The sequence below is a fragment of the Bos javanicus genome, chromosome 9, assembly GCF_032452875.1.
Source record: "Bos javanicus breed banteng chromosome 9, ARS-OSU_banteng_1.0, whole genome shotgun sequence".
NCBI lineage: Eukaryota > Metazoa > Chordata > Mammalia > Artiodactyla > Bovidae > Bos > Bos javanicus.
The window spans coordinates 102,110,136-102,122,660 of record NC_083876.1 but is presented as its reverse complement, the minus strand read 5'-3'; positions in this window follow the sequence as shown (position 1 = coordinate 102,122,660).

Sequence of the window (12,525 nt, the reverse complement as noted above, 5' to 3'; positions counted from 1 at the left end):
CTCGGGGCACTGCTGTCTCCTGCTCCCTCAGCCCACCCCGGCCCATCCTCACCTGGCTGGCGGGTATACAGTTGCCCAGGTAAGGACATGGGTACCTGACTTCTGGTCTGCTGAGCCCATCACCCTGGTGTGTAAAGATGTGTCAAGCTCTAGAAACACCGTTAAGTGCAAATAACTATTTTTGGCTCAAGGCTGGGAAAATCTGTCATGCACGATGAACTCTCCTAAGCGTGACATCACAGGGTCACTTCAGACACGTGCCAGGGTGTGGATCCCATGCCCCACTTTTGGGTGCATGGCAGACACCCCTGCTCCCCTGACAGCGCTCTCTGCAGCGACAGCCCATCAGATGCAGACCTGAGAGGTAAGGCCTCCGGCAAATAGACGCCCAGAGTCAGGCCGCACAGCTGAGCCCTGCAGGGCAAGCACCATGGGCTCCCCGGAGTCTGGGCCATGGCAGGAGAGAGCATTCAGAGGGAAGCAGCCAGGGTATCCCGCCCCGCTGGCAGGTGTGACGTGAGGAGCTACACAGGCCCCTGCAGCCTTCTGGACGATTCTGTGCCCACTGGTCTGCAGCCGTCCCAAGTCTCCAGAGAGCACTGAGCAAGCACCCTGCCTGGAAGTGGGAGCAGGGGGACTCATCCCTGCGCTTCCTGCCGTTGCCTGCCCTGCTACAGAGACAAAGACGTGCAGGTCCCATCCGCCCAAAGCAGGGACACACACCCTGGCTGGGAGGGCGACGTCTGCGCCGGGTGGGAGTGGGCGCAGCGGCAGGCCAGGCTGTCGGTGGGGACCTTGAGCCTCTGAGCTGAATCGCAGAGAATGGGCTCAAGGGGCCCCATGTGGGATCGCAGCCACTTTCCAAAATGAAAAGGTGTGTGTGTGTGTGTGTGTGTGTGTGAGTGTCTGTACACCCTCGCCTGCCTGGAAGCAGAGCAGCTGGCAAAGCACATGCCTTGGGGACCGGGGAGTGAGTGGTACGCTTTGTCCGTCGTCAAGCTTTGCTCACAGGAGGCACTGATTCAAGCGGCCTGGCTCATCTTGACCTTCCTGTTGCCATTTCAGAGGACTTCTAAGGAACTGGGTATGTTTTTAAAAGTGTGTGTGTGTGTTTCTTATTAAGAACTCATAAAATGAGTAATTTTTTTCCCAAAAAGTAAGCACTGGACCAGCCTGTGATCACTTCTGGGCTGATTCCTGAATGTGGCTCCAGCTCAGAGCCGAGTGTCTGTGAACTTAGCCTCAAAGGGCAGGTGTGCATGCTCAGTGTCCGACTGTTTGCAATCCCATGGATTTTAGCTCATCAGGCTCCTCTGCCCATGGGGTTCTCCAGGCAAGAATACTGGAGTGGTTTGCATGCCCTGACCCAGAGATTGACTTGTGTCTCTTACATCTCCTGCATTGGCAGGCAGGTTCTTTTACTCAGGCAGCCCAAAGTGCAGGAAACACCCAGAACTGCCTTCTGCAAAAGGCCACCACTCCAGGAGGGATACAGTTCACGCTGGTTAACCAGCAGTTGAATTAAAATCTTCCCTCCTACTCCCTTATTAGGGAAAAGAAAGTTTTCGAAAATATTAAGTTTTACTGATAGCCCAGAGCAGGCAGACTCTCAAGGATCCCATGGTCAGGTTTTCAGACATCTGGAGACATCTGGGGGTGTTTTCACAATAATGGGGGTGAGGCAGCCCTGGGGACCCTGGACCTCCTGCAGAGAGGGGCATGCTGCAGAGGGAGGGGTGGGCCTGCCAAACGCCCACGGAGCTCCTGATGAAAAACACCAGCATTTCATTGAAAAAAGGAGTAAGGCAGAACAGCAACAGCAACAACAAAACCAAGAAAGAAAGAAACCGTCGTCTTTCTTTCTCAGCACAGGAAGCCCTGGCAGTGAAACCGTCGTCCTTCTTTCTCAGCACGAGGAAGCCCTGGCAGTGGGAGCCCTGGCAGTGGGCAAGGCCACCGTCCTCTCTGATGGGCCTGGGCTGGATTTCCCCTTCCCCACCCTTCCTGTTGGGAGCCCCGTGACAGCGCCACTGTGCGGCCACCTTCACCCGGGACACGAAAGCTCGGCCGCAGCCACCGGTGACAGCCGCAGCGACACAGCTGGACGCGAGCTGTCCTAGAAGAGCCAAGGAGACTCCACTTCTACCCGCTCCGCTCCACCAAGGCTGCAACTGAGTTGGGAACGGCGACGGGTGGTGCAGGCCCCGAAACCAAGCTCCTCCCGTGAGAAGGTGGACGGTCCCGAGCAGCCTGCTCAGCAGGTGTTCAGAGGGACGGGAGGAAGCGCAGAGAGACGAGGCAGAGACGAGCGATCTGTAGAGAAGACGAGGGAAGCGGGCGTAAAAAGGAACGAAACGATGCTGTTTGCAGCAACATGGGCAGACCCCGAGACCATCACAGGAAGCGAAGGACGTCAGACGGAGGGGAGGACTATCGCTCCGTGCCACTTACATGCGGAACAAAAAACGACACAGAGGAACTCATTTTCAAAACAGAAATAGATCCGCAGACGCGGAAAACAAACAGGGTTGCCAAAAGGGAAGGGAGGGAGGGATACATTAGAAGCTTGGGATTAACACATGTGCACTACTGGATATGAAATAATCAACAAGGACCCAGTGTATAACACAGGAAACTGTAGTCAGTGTCGTGTAATAGTCTGTAAGAGGAAAGAATCTGGAAATAGATACACGTTGGCATGTATAACTGAGTGATTTGCTGTACGGCTGAAACTAACGCAGCATTATACATCAGCTGCACTTCAATTTAGAAAGCAGACGGTGGACTGCTGACCTGTGACAGCACAGAGCGGGTGCTGCGCGAGGGTGGCCTCACAGGGGAGAGGCAGTGCCCGAGGAGAGCTCCCAGTCAGGGCGGGTCCTGGACGCCCGAGGGTTTGCTCCGAGCAACGTCCGTGGGCCGTGAGTTGTGGGCAGAATGACGGCCCCGAGGAGACCAACACTCCAACCCTGAACCTGTGGCTCTGGACCTCACCAGGCAAAGTGGGGTTTGCAGATGTAGTTAGGTCAAGGCCCCTGAGGTGGAGACATCGTCCTGGATTATCTAGAAGGGCCCATTGCCATCAAAAGGGTCCCTGTAAGCGGTGGGGAGGGTTAGAGCGAAAGGAAAAGCACAGTGTTGGACGTGAGAAGGCGGAAGGACATCAGGGTCTGTGAGCCAAGGAGTGCAGGCGACCTTCAGAAGCTGGAAAAGCAAGGCCTGCTGAAATCAAGTGCGACTCCACGCGGGAGGCTCCTTCCTAACAGGAGTGTCAGCGCTGCCCCGGAGATGAACACAGGAGAGGACATAAACGTCAGGATCTCAGTTCCCACGACTCGCGCGCCCCCAGCCCCCACCCCACCCCGCCAGTCGTTGCTGCTGTTGTGACGTCTCCCAGACACGCTTTTACTTTCTCATTTGGTAACAGTAACCAGAGGCTAGTGAATAATCTAATCACGTCCACGAATCAGCGCTTAACAGGCTCCGGGCCAGATGCCCCTCACTCCAGGGTTTGCAAGGACATCTCATCCTTTGTCTCCACGGAGTGCAGCCTGCGAGCCCAGCTCTGTACAGAGGTGCAGGTCTGTAAAAGGAGGAAGCGTGTCCTGCCCTCGGTGTCTGATCAATCGACCAGCTGAGAAGCAGAGCAGGGTGGGGTGAGGACTCAGCCAAGCGTCCTCCCGGGGTGCAGAGCTGGGGGAGAGGCAGACGCTGGAGGAGGAGGATGGTGTGAGCCGTGCAGGCAGAGGCAGCCCGACTGGGGCACAAGGGAAGCAGCAGAGGTCATGCTGGGTGGGAAGGGCTGGAGGACCCAGCCCGAGGGCAGCTCGTGGGGAGCCCATGGGGGCAGTCCTGGGCTCCTAGGAAAGGATGTTCTGTTTCTCTGGCTTCCATAAACAATTGAGGCTGGTGCCTGCTGACTTGGGAGCACCCAGGAGCCTAGGACAACGCCCTTCAGAGGCTCACGCGCCACTGGATCACCGGAGATCTAGGTAGAATCCAGCTGGCCTGGAGATTCTGCCTCCAACAGCATCTCGAGGCCGAGGCGGCTGATCTGTGACCCCAGAGAGTAGCCAGCCCATCGTGGCAGCCTGCTCCATGTGTCAACAAGACACTGAAGCAGGAGAAACTTCAGCCACGAGACTAAGCCACCAGAACCACCCGAGATCCCTTGAGACCCACACTTCCCGCCTCTCCCGTTGGAAGTCCCAGTTGGTGGAAGCCCCTGACCGGTGACACAGGGCCCCTTCTCGGCTCAACTCCCAAGCCTCCAAATCGCTTGAGATCCTACCCCCAGCCCTGCACCCCCTGCACCCCCTGCCCCGCCCCCGCATAAGCCTCACTGCTCTTAGGAATCAACTTCTGAGAAATTGAAAATACTAGGGAGATGTCATTTCCAGAGTTAATACACCATAGCAGCAATCAGGACTTCTCAGCCTTGGCTCCTTGCCTAGAGTCCAGTGAAATTCACGTATTTCCTTTCTTTAATTAAGAAACTTCTAGAACTCTACAGATGAGTGCCCCAGAGGCGAACTCCAAAGGAAACACCTCTTTTGCAAAAGTAGCCGAGAGCCAGCTCGGAAGCCTGCTAGGGAGGAGGAGACACAGAGGAGGGGCCTGGAGGAGACGAGGGGCCATCTTCATCCCCCCAGTCCCCCCTGAGTATCCTCCTGCCTCCTGCCCAGCCCACAGGGCCTTTCTGGCCAGGCCGGGCATGCAGCTGCCGCGGAGTGGCCTCTCCATGAGTCCTTGCCCACCTGTGGACAGCTCCCTCTCCCTGTTCCGCACATTAACGTGGGGTCCTAGATTTAGGTCCACCTGGGCTTCGAGCTGTGTGACCACAAGCAAAGTGCTGAACGTCTCTGAGCCTCTGTTTCCTCACTTGGAAAACGGACCTAATTTTATTCCATGCTTCATAGGATTACTGAGGGGCTTCCCTGGTAGCTCAGCTGGTAAAGAATTTGCCTGCAAGGTAGGAGACCTAGTTTGATCCCTGGGTCACGAAGATCCTGGAGAAGGGCATGGGGACCCACTGCAGTATTCATGCCTGGAGAGCCCCGTGGACAGAGGAGCCTGGCAGGCTACAGTCATGGGGTAACAAAGAGTCAGACACGACTGACTTAGCACAAGCACAGGCTTACTGAGAGAATGAAACTCCAGTGGAATTTAGAGGAAGCAGAGTCCTCGATCTGAGGCTAACTTTCAAGGCTTTGAGGCTCTCTGAGTCTACAGGGCAGCTAAGCTCAGCTCATTCCGTATGGAGCTTGTGACTCTCGGAGGCTCCCTTAGTGGGACCAAGAAAAGACAAACCAGAACTGGGTCCTTATACAAGGTTTCCAATATCTCTGCACTGCCATGATGGGTTTTGAGAATTCTACCTTGGAACTCAAAAACAAAGAAATTATTTCAAGTGGATCTGCCCCATAAGAGAATTATTGAGAGAAAAGATTAATGTTCTGCAGCCATCCAAAGTTATCCACCTAAAGGCTAGCAAAAAATGAAAACTGGCAGTTGAGTCAATGCGTGGTTGAAATTTATTCTTGTCAGCTCATTAGCTTAGGTTAAACATGTGTTTGGTAGATTCAGATCTTGGTGCCCAATTTGTAAAGAATGTGTACAGTTCATAAATGGCTTTTTTTTTTTTTTTTTTTCTTTTTACAGGACTTAGAGCCCTGGGATTTTAAATGGTGGCAAAGACTTCACAGCTTTTACCTCTTCGCCTGTTTGTTCTATTATTCGTCCTGGTCACACGTTTTGATGGTGAAGGCATAGAGAGCAGAGCCAACCCCAATTATAATTGGGTCCCGGTGGGAAAACACACCCGTCGCTGTGCTCTGCTTCATAATGAGGATTTCATTAACAGATTTGGGAATCCTGAAGCCTGTCTGGTGGAAACCAGGCCAGAGAGCCCCTCCCGCCAAATCACTGTTTTCCTGCGGTCTGGAGGGCTGGCTGTAGTGCAAAGAGCCACACCCTTTCTCTTCCCTAGTCTGCACCCCCGCCTCCCCTGCACATCCTTGTCTGCCCCTAGATAGATGCTTGAGTAGGGTCAACCCAGCCGCCCTGGGCGAGTTGGTAAGATCCACTCCTTCAGCACCCAGGGGAGAGGGAGGCTCTGCAGAAAACAGGCTTTGTTCTTTTAACAAAAAGCAGCAGCAAAGAATCAGTCATGAGACTGTCTGGACAACACCCCACCTCCCAGCGCCTTCCTCCTGGAACCCGCTCACCCTCAGCCCGGAACCACAGCCCAGATCCACAGTGGAGCAGGCTTCCAGGAGCCCGCTCACCCTCAGCTCAGACCTTCAGCTCAGACTCACAGCAGAGGAGGCCTGCCACCCTCCACAGACCTATAGCGGAGCAGGCTTCCTGGAGCCCACTCACCCTCAGCTCAGATCCACAGCGGAGCAGGCATCCTGGAGCCCAGTCAAGCTCAGCTCAGACCCTCAGCTCAGATCCACAGTGGAGCAAGCCTCCTGGAGCCCGCTCACCCTCAGCCCAGATCCACAGCTCAGACTCACAGCAGAGGAGGCCTGCCACCCTCCACAGACCTATAGTGGAGCAGGCTTCCTGGAGCTCGTGCACACTCAGCCCAGAACCACAGCCCCGGTCCACAGCGGAGCAGATCTGGAGCCCGCTCACCCTCAGCTCAGACCCACAGCAGAGCAGGCCTGGAGCCCACTCACCCTCAGCTCAGACCCACAGCGGAGCAGGCCTGGAGCCCACTCACCCTCAGCTCAGACCCACAGTGGAGCAGATCTGGAGCCCCGCTCACCCTCAGCTCAGACCCACAGTGGAGCAGGCCTGGAGCCCACTCATACTCAGCCTGGATTCACAGTGGAGCAGGCCTCCTGGAGCCCAGTCAAGCTCAGCTCAGACCCACAGCGGAGCAGGCCTGGAGCCCACTCATACTCAGCCTGGATTCACAGTGGAGCAGATCTGGAGCCTGCTCACCCTCAGCTCAGACCCACAGTGGAGGAGATCTGGAGCCCGCTCACCCTCAGCTCAGACCCACAGCGGAGCAGGCCTGGAGCCCGCTCATACTCAGCCTGGATTCACAGTGGAGCAGGCCTGGAGCCCGCTCATACTCAGCCTGGATTCACAGTGGAGCAGGCCTGGAGCCCGCTCACCCTCAGCCTGGATTGACAGCAGAGCAGAAGACTGCTTGCCCTAAAGCTGGCCTCAGCTGCCAAACACGATGTTAGGACCAAGAGCACAGGCATACAGGTGCTTCTAAAGCCAGCTTTTGCTCTTGAAAGAAGCCTTCTCTCATGCCATATAAAGTACTCAAGATGGTTCCAGAAAACAGGCTTCAAGAGTTCAGCCGTGGCCCGAAAGGGGAGCCTTCCATCTCCGAGGATTGCCTCTCCCATTGCCAACAGCGAGCAGCCTCTGCCGTGGCCCTCTCGTCCACCAAAGGCAGCTGGGCCTCCCAGCCGCTCAGACTTGTTCGGCTTGTTCCCTCGTTGAGCGGACAGTGCATCAGTGTGAGCCGTTAAACCATACATCACTCTTCGTGGCTGGCTGACTGTCCGTCCCCACCTCCCTCCGTCCATCCAACCAGCGCGTCACCCATTTTCCCGTCCATCCCTTCCTCCTCTGCATCTTTCTCCCCCTCCCCACCCTGCCTCGTTCTTCCATCACCCCTCCCTCCATCCTTCGGTCTGTCCATACATCCATCCGTCCATCCATCCTCTCCATTATTGCAGTAAAAACTCAAGCCGGCCTGCCAGTGTTGCTAGACCTGTTCAGACACTTGGAGAGAGGCAGAGAAAGAAGATAACAAAACAGGGCAGGGAAAAGAAAAATGGAAGAAGAAATAAAGAAAAGATAAGTGAATTTACTCCAGTTATTTTATTAGAAATTTTACTATGATGCATAGCATAGCAGTAAAAATCAATGAGCAAAGATCAGATGGTCCAAAAGATAGCTCTTCATATTTGTGAAATAAATCTAAGCTTGTTTTGTTTGTTGTTTAATCGCTAAGTCAGGTCCGACACTGCGACCCCATGGACTCTGACCCCAGGCTCCTCTGTCTGTGGGATTTCCCAGGCAGGAATATTAGAGTGGGTTGCCATTTCCTTCTCCAGGGGATCTTCCCAACCCAGGGATCGAACCCACTTCTCCTGCACTGGCAGGCGAATTCTTTACCACTGCGTCAGCAGGGAATGATGTAAGCTACAGCTTCCCTGAGATAACACAGCAGGTGACCGTGGCGCGTTAGAAGGAGCAAGCAGCAGTGCGGACCTGTAGGAACCACTGGCAGAGGTGAGCCGCCCTTGTGTCTGCACAAGGCCCCACCTGGTGTGCTGGGTGGGGTCTCTGCTGCAACCCCCAGCCTCTCTAGCCGCCCGAGCCCGTCTGGGGAACCATCGTCTGGGAGGGCAGGGCCGTGTCCCCCCAGCTCTGGGAGTGGACACACCGCCCGCCTGCTCTGCGTGCCCTCCACCCCCAGCCTCGTGCGCGGGTGGCAAACGGTCACGTGACCGAGCCGTGCAATCCGCTTTCGCCTCGGGCCTTTGTCTGGAGCCGCCAGGAAGGAGATGAGGGAGGAGCCTGGAGTCCAGGAGGGCATCCTGCGGAGGTAAGTTACTCAAGAAGAAGGAGAAACAGACCACTGGGTCATAAAGACGTCATCTGAGCTTCTGGACCCAAATTCGCCCAGACTCTCAGCTATGGAGCTGAGGTCTCCCGCTCCCTTTGCTGACGTCAGCTAAGCCGGGCTCAGCAGCTGGCAGTCCGTGTTGGTTCACACAGTGAAGGGGGGCTCCCTTGCCTCTGTCTGAGGGGGTCCCTCAGCAGTGGGGAGGGGTGCAGAGGAGGGCAGCTCTTGTCCCCCACTGCTCTGATGCAAGCCTCTGAGGTCAAATCCAGAGGTGCCCACGCCTCTAGAGAAGGGCCCTGGGACAGGAGCCCGACCACACCTAACCAGCAGGGCTTGCCACCCTCAGAGGCCCCTGCTGAGCCCTTCAGTCGCTGGTACTTTTGTGGGAGTCTCATTTGGTGCCTAAGGGACACCTGCTATTTTGTAGCCAAGCATAGTTCCAGCCCCTTAAGGTAAAAATGTCAGAGGTTAAAAAATTCACAAACCCACAAGTAAGCGTGTCTCATATCTTAGCTCTGGAAGTCTTAACTGTTTGACAGCCTAGAAAACTCCACCTCCACAGAAATAACGTTTCCAATGTGCTCTTAAGCCAACGATCGATGGTAGGACTAACTGCCCTCCAGAACGGGAGAGACGGTTTTGTTTTATTTTTGGAAGCAAGATATCAGGGATTATATATACCTTATCTTAGTCACAGTGATTTAAGCAGCAATGAAACATTAATTTAATAAATAATGGAAATCCTATTTTTTACTTCCCTTTTATTCAATAGGCTGTCTAAAGTCTCTGAAAAATGTCTTCTTGGAATCTTCTCAAACTTTGTGAAATATAGCACCAACATTTTCAGAGCATTTTTCAACGTGCCAGGCATTATACTAGGCCCTTGGATTCCAATGAAAATACTGCCACTGTCTCTGCCTCCAAGGGGAAAACGGCTTAGCAGGAAAGGGGGTGGGAGGGGGCTGGACATAACGGATGTCGGTCGCTGCAGGATGGAGTGGTGGACGTCAGGGCACAGGTGGGAAGGCAGACTGTGGAGCCGGGCCATCAGGGACCTTCTGCTAAACCAGAGCCCCTCCGGTGGGACTCTTGACACAAAGTGGCCAGTGCCCCTATGAATGCCTCTGAGTCCAGAAAAGGTGATTTTTATTTCTCTCAGCTGTTAACTGAAGCTCTTCGCCTACCAGGAGGGGCCGACAATGGAGGAGTGTCCAGTTACCACCCTGGGCAGGCGACTTCCCCATCACACCTCTGCTCTGAGCTCCTGGAGAAAAGCAACTTCCTTATTTCCTGTGCCGACAGCGGGAGGCTCTGGGGGACGCGTCTGAGGGCTTTCTGGGGTGGTGAGCTAGGGGTAGGGGGACTAGAGGGCATGTATTAAAGCACCTTCGAGCCTTTGAACACAGCTGCATCTTCAAAGGCACCTGCCGAGGATCAGGGGCCCAGAACAACCACAGCTTCCCGCCGAGGAGAGAAACCCTCTTTGTACTAAAATCTATGGAGGCAGTTTCTGTGCGCCCCAAGGTGTTTCTTTCGGTGGTCCTCCTAAGTCTGGCTCTAGGATGTCTGTTTTGTGTAATAGATGATAGATTCCCCAAAGTTAAAAATAAATCTAGCCTTGATCCGTTAAAAGAGGGAATTCTTTCCTAAAGTGTCCAATTCTCTTACATCCAATTTTCAGAACTGACAGATTCAAAATCACAGCAGCAGAGCTTTGTAAAGTTGTCGACTGACATTTACGAATGGAATATTTCCGAGCTGATCACGTTCTTCCTTTGAGTTCCGAATCCTTTCTCCCACACTCAGTAAGCAATCATCGGCGGGCATTCTGACTACTTGTCAACTGCATTTCTTCTTCGGTGGAGCAGCGGGAAATCGTCGCCAAGCAAAAAAGATCCGTCCTCACGTTAATTCACGTTGGAACTGAGTCATACACAGCTTTCCGAAGAAAATTCTGGAAATAGCTTCACTTTCATTAATTTTTATTTCAGAGAGTAGCTGATTTCCAACGCGTGTTACTTTCAGGTATACAGCAAAGTGGTTCAGCTACACACGTGCTTATCCATTCTTCTTCAGATTCTTTTCCTGTAGGTTATGACGGAATATTGAGCGGAGTTCCCCGCGCTGTACAGTAGGTCCTTGTTGATTATAACTTCACATATAGTAGTGAGCACCTGTTAATCCCAAACTCCTACTTTACCCCTCCCTCACTTTTAAATAATAATATTTATTTTAAAATCCAAAGTAGCATTAAAGAGAAGTTTGTAATCTGCACGATTATTGCAAGGAAGCATGGAAAGGGCTCGAGCGGCGTGATCTGCTTTCTTTCCTTTACAACCAGAAGGGGGCATTCAGAGGGAATGTAAATTGGAAAGCCTTCTGGGTTTGCCTTGGGGTCACTTCTTATTCACCGTTGTTCCACTCTTAGCATCTACGCAGTTGACGTTCAGTAGCTTCAGGAATTAATGAATGAATGAGCTGCTCCAGAGAGGAGCAGACGAGAAATGTCAGCAAACAGAAGGCGGGCTCAGAGCGCGAGGGCAGGGCTTTAACAAGGAAGTGGCGGACTAGCTCCTGACTCTGAGACCAGAGGTAGTCAAACCTGCTGTAGAGAAGACTCGATACTTACACACCAACGGGGAGAAGCCGGGGGACCTGTATGACACAGGGTCTGACAGCTTGATGGAGAAGGACATGTCTTGGCTCATGGTCATTCACCACATCACAGCTAATGGTATGTCCGACTCTGCGACCCCATGGACTGTAGCCCTCCAGGCTCCTCTGTCCAAGGGCTTCTCCAGGCAAGAATCCTGGAGTGGGTTGCAATGCCCTTCTCCAGGGGATCTTCCCGACTCAGTGACCGAACGCATGTCTCTTTTGTCTCTGGCGTTGGCAGGCGGGTTCCTTAGCGCCGGTGCCCCCTGGGAAGCCCCGACGGCTAATGGTGGTGGTCATTAGGTGCTTATTTTTACACCAGATGTTACAAATGCAAAACAAAGTAATTTTGAATTTCTGGTGGATAAGACATTTTCCCTAAATGGAATCTTACATTTAGACTGTGATTGTTGAATATCATTGAGAAAGAAATATTAGCTGCCAGGCCATGGCACCCCACTCCAGTACTCTTGCCTGGAAAATCCCATGGACAGAGGAGCCTGATAGGCTGCAGTCCATGGGGTCGTGAAGGTCAGACGCGACTGAGCGACTTCCCTTTCACTTTTCACTTTCATGCATTGGAGAAGGAAATGGCAACCCACTCCAGTGTTCTTGCCTAGAGAATCCCAGGGACGGGGGAGACTGGTGGGCTGCCGTCTATGGGGTCGCACAGAGTCGGACACGACTGAAGTGACTTAGCAGCAGCAAAACCTTACAGGTCTTATGAGTGAAACAGAATAATGAATTCCTGTACAGTAAGCAAGGACTCGCTGCCCATGGGCTGGCTGCTAGCTGCAGATCTAGGACGAGCACATGTGGGAAGTATTAGAAACTGGGGTGGAGACGAGTCATGGAGAAGAAGGAACATGCTGGAGGAGAATCCACGATCCACTCACTTCCTGGTCCCGGGCAGTGCAGGTACCACGCCCTGGGTTTTTGGAAGTTTTCCTTTAATGAGGATTAATCAGAGCCAAGGGGGAAGGAAAAGATTCATTTGATTTTGTCACCAAAAGATGTTTACATGAAATGTTAAACATTTGAAAATAAAAGCTCACCAACGTATTATCAGATTATCAACAGATTATCAGACCTGGGATCATCTCTACTCCCTGGAGAGATAGTGGGGAGTTCAGTGGCAATAAGGGGAGGCCCAGAAGTGTTGTGCTGGGGTGCTTTCTCCAAAGACCCTGAGAAATGGATGCACTGCATTTTAGAATTCAAATGGGTGACAAGAATGAGAAACACTTCTTCATAAAATAACTGTGATA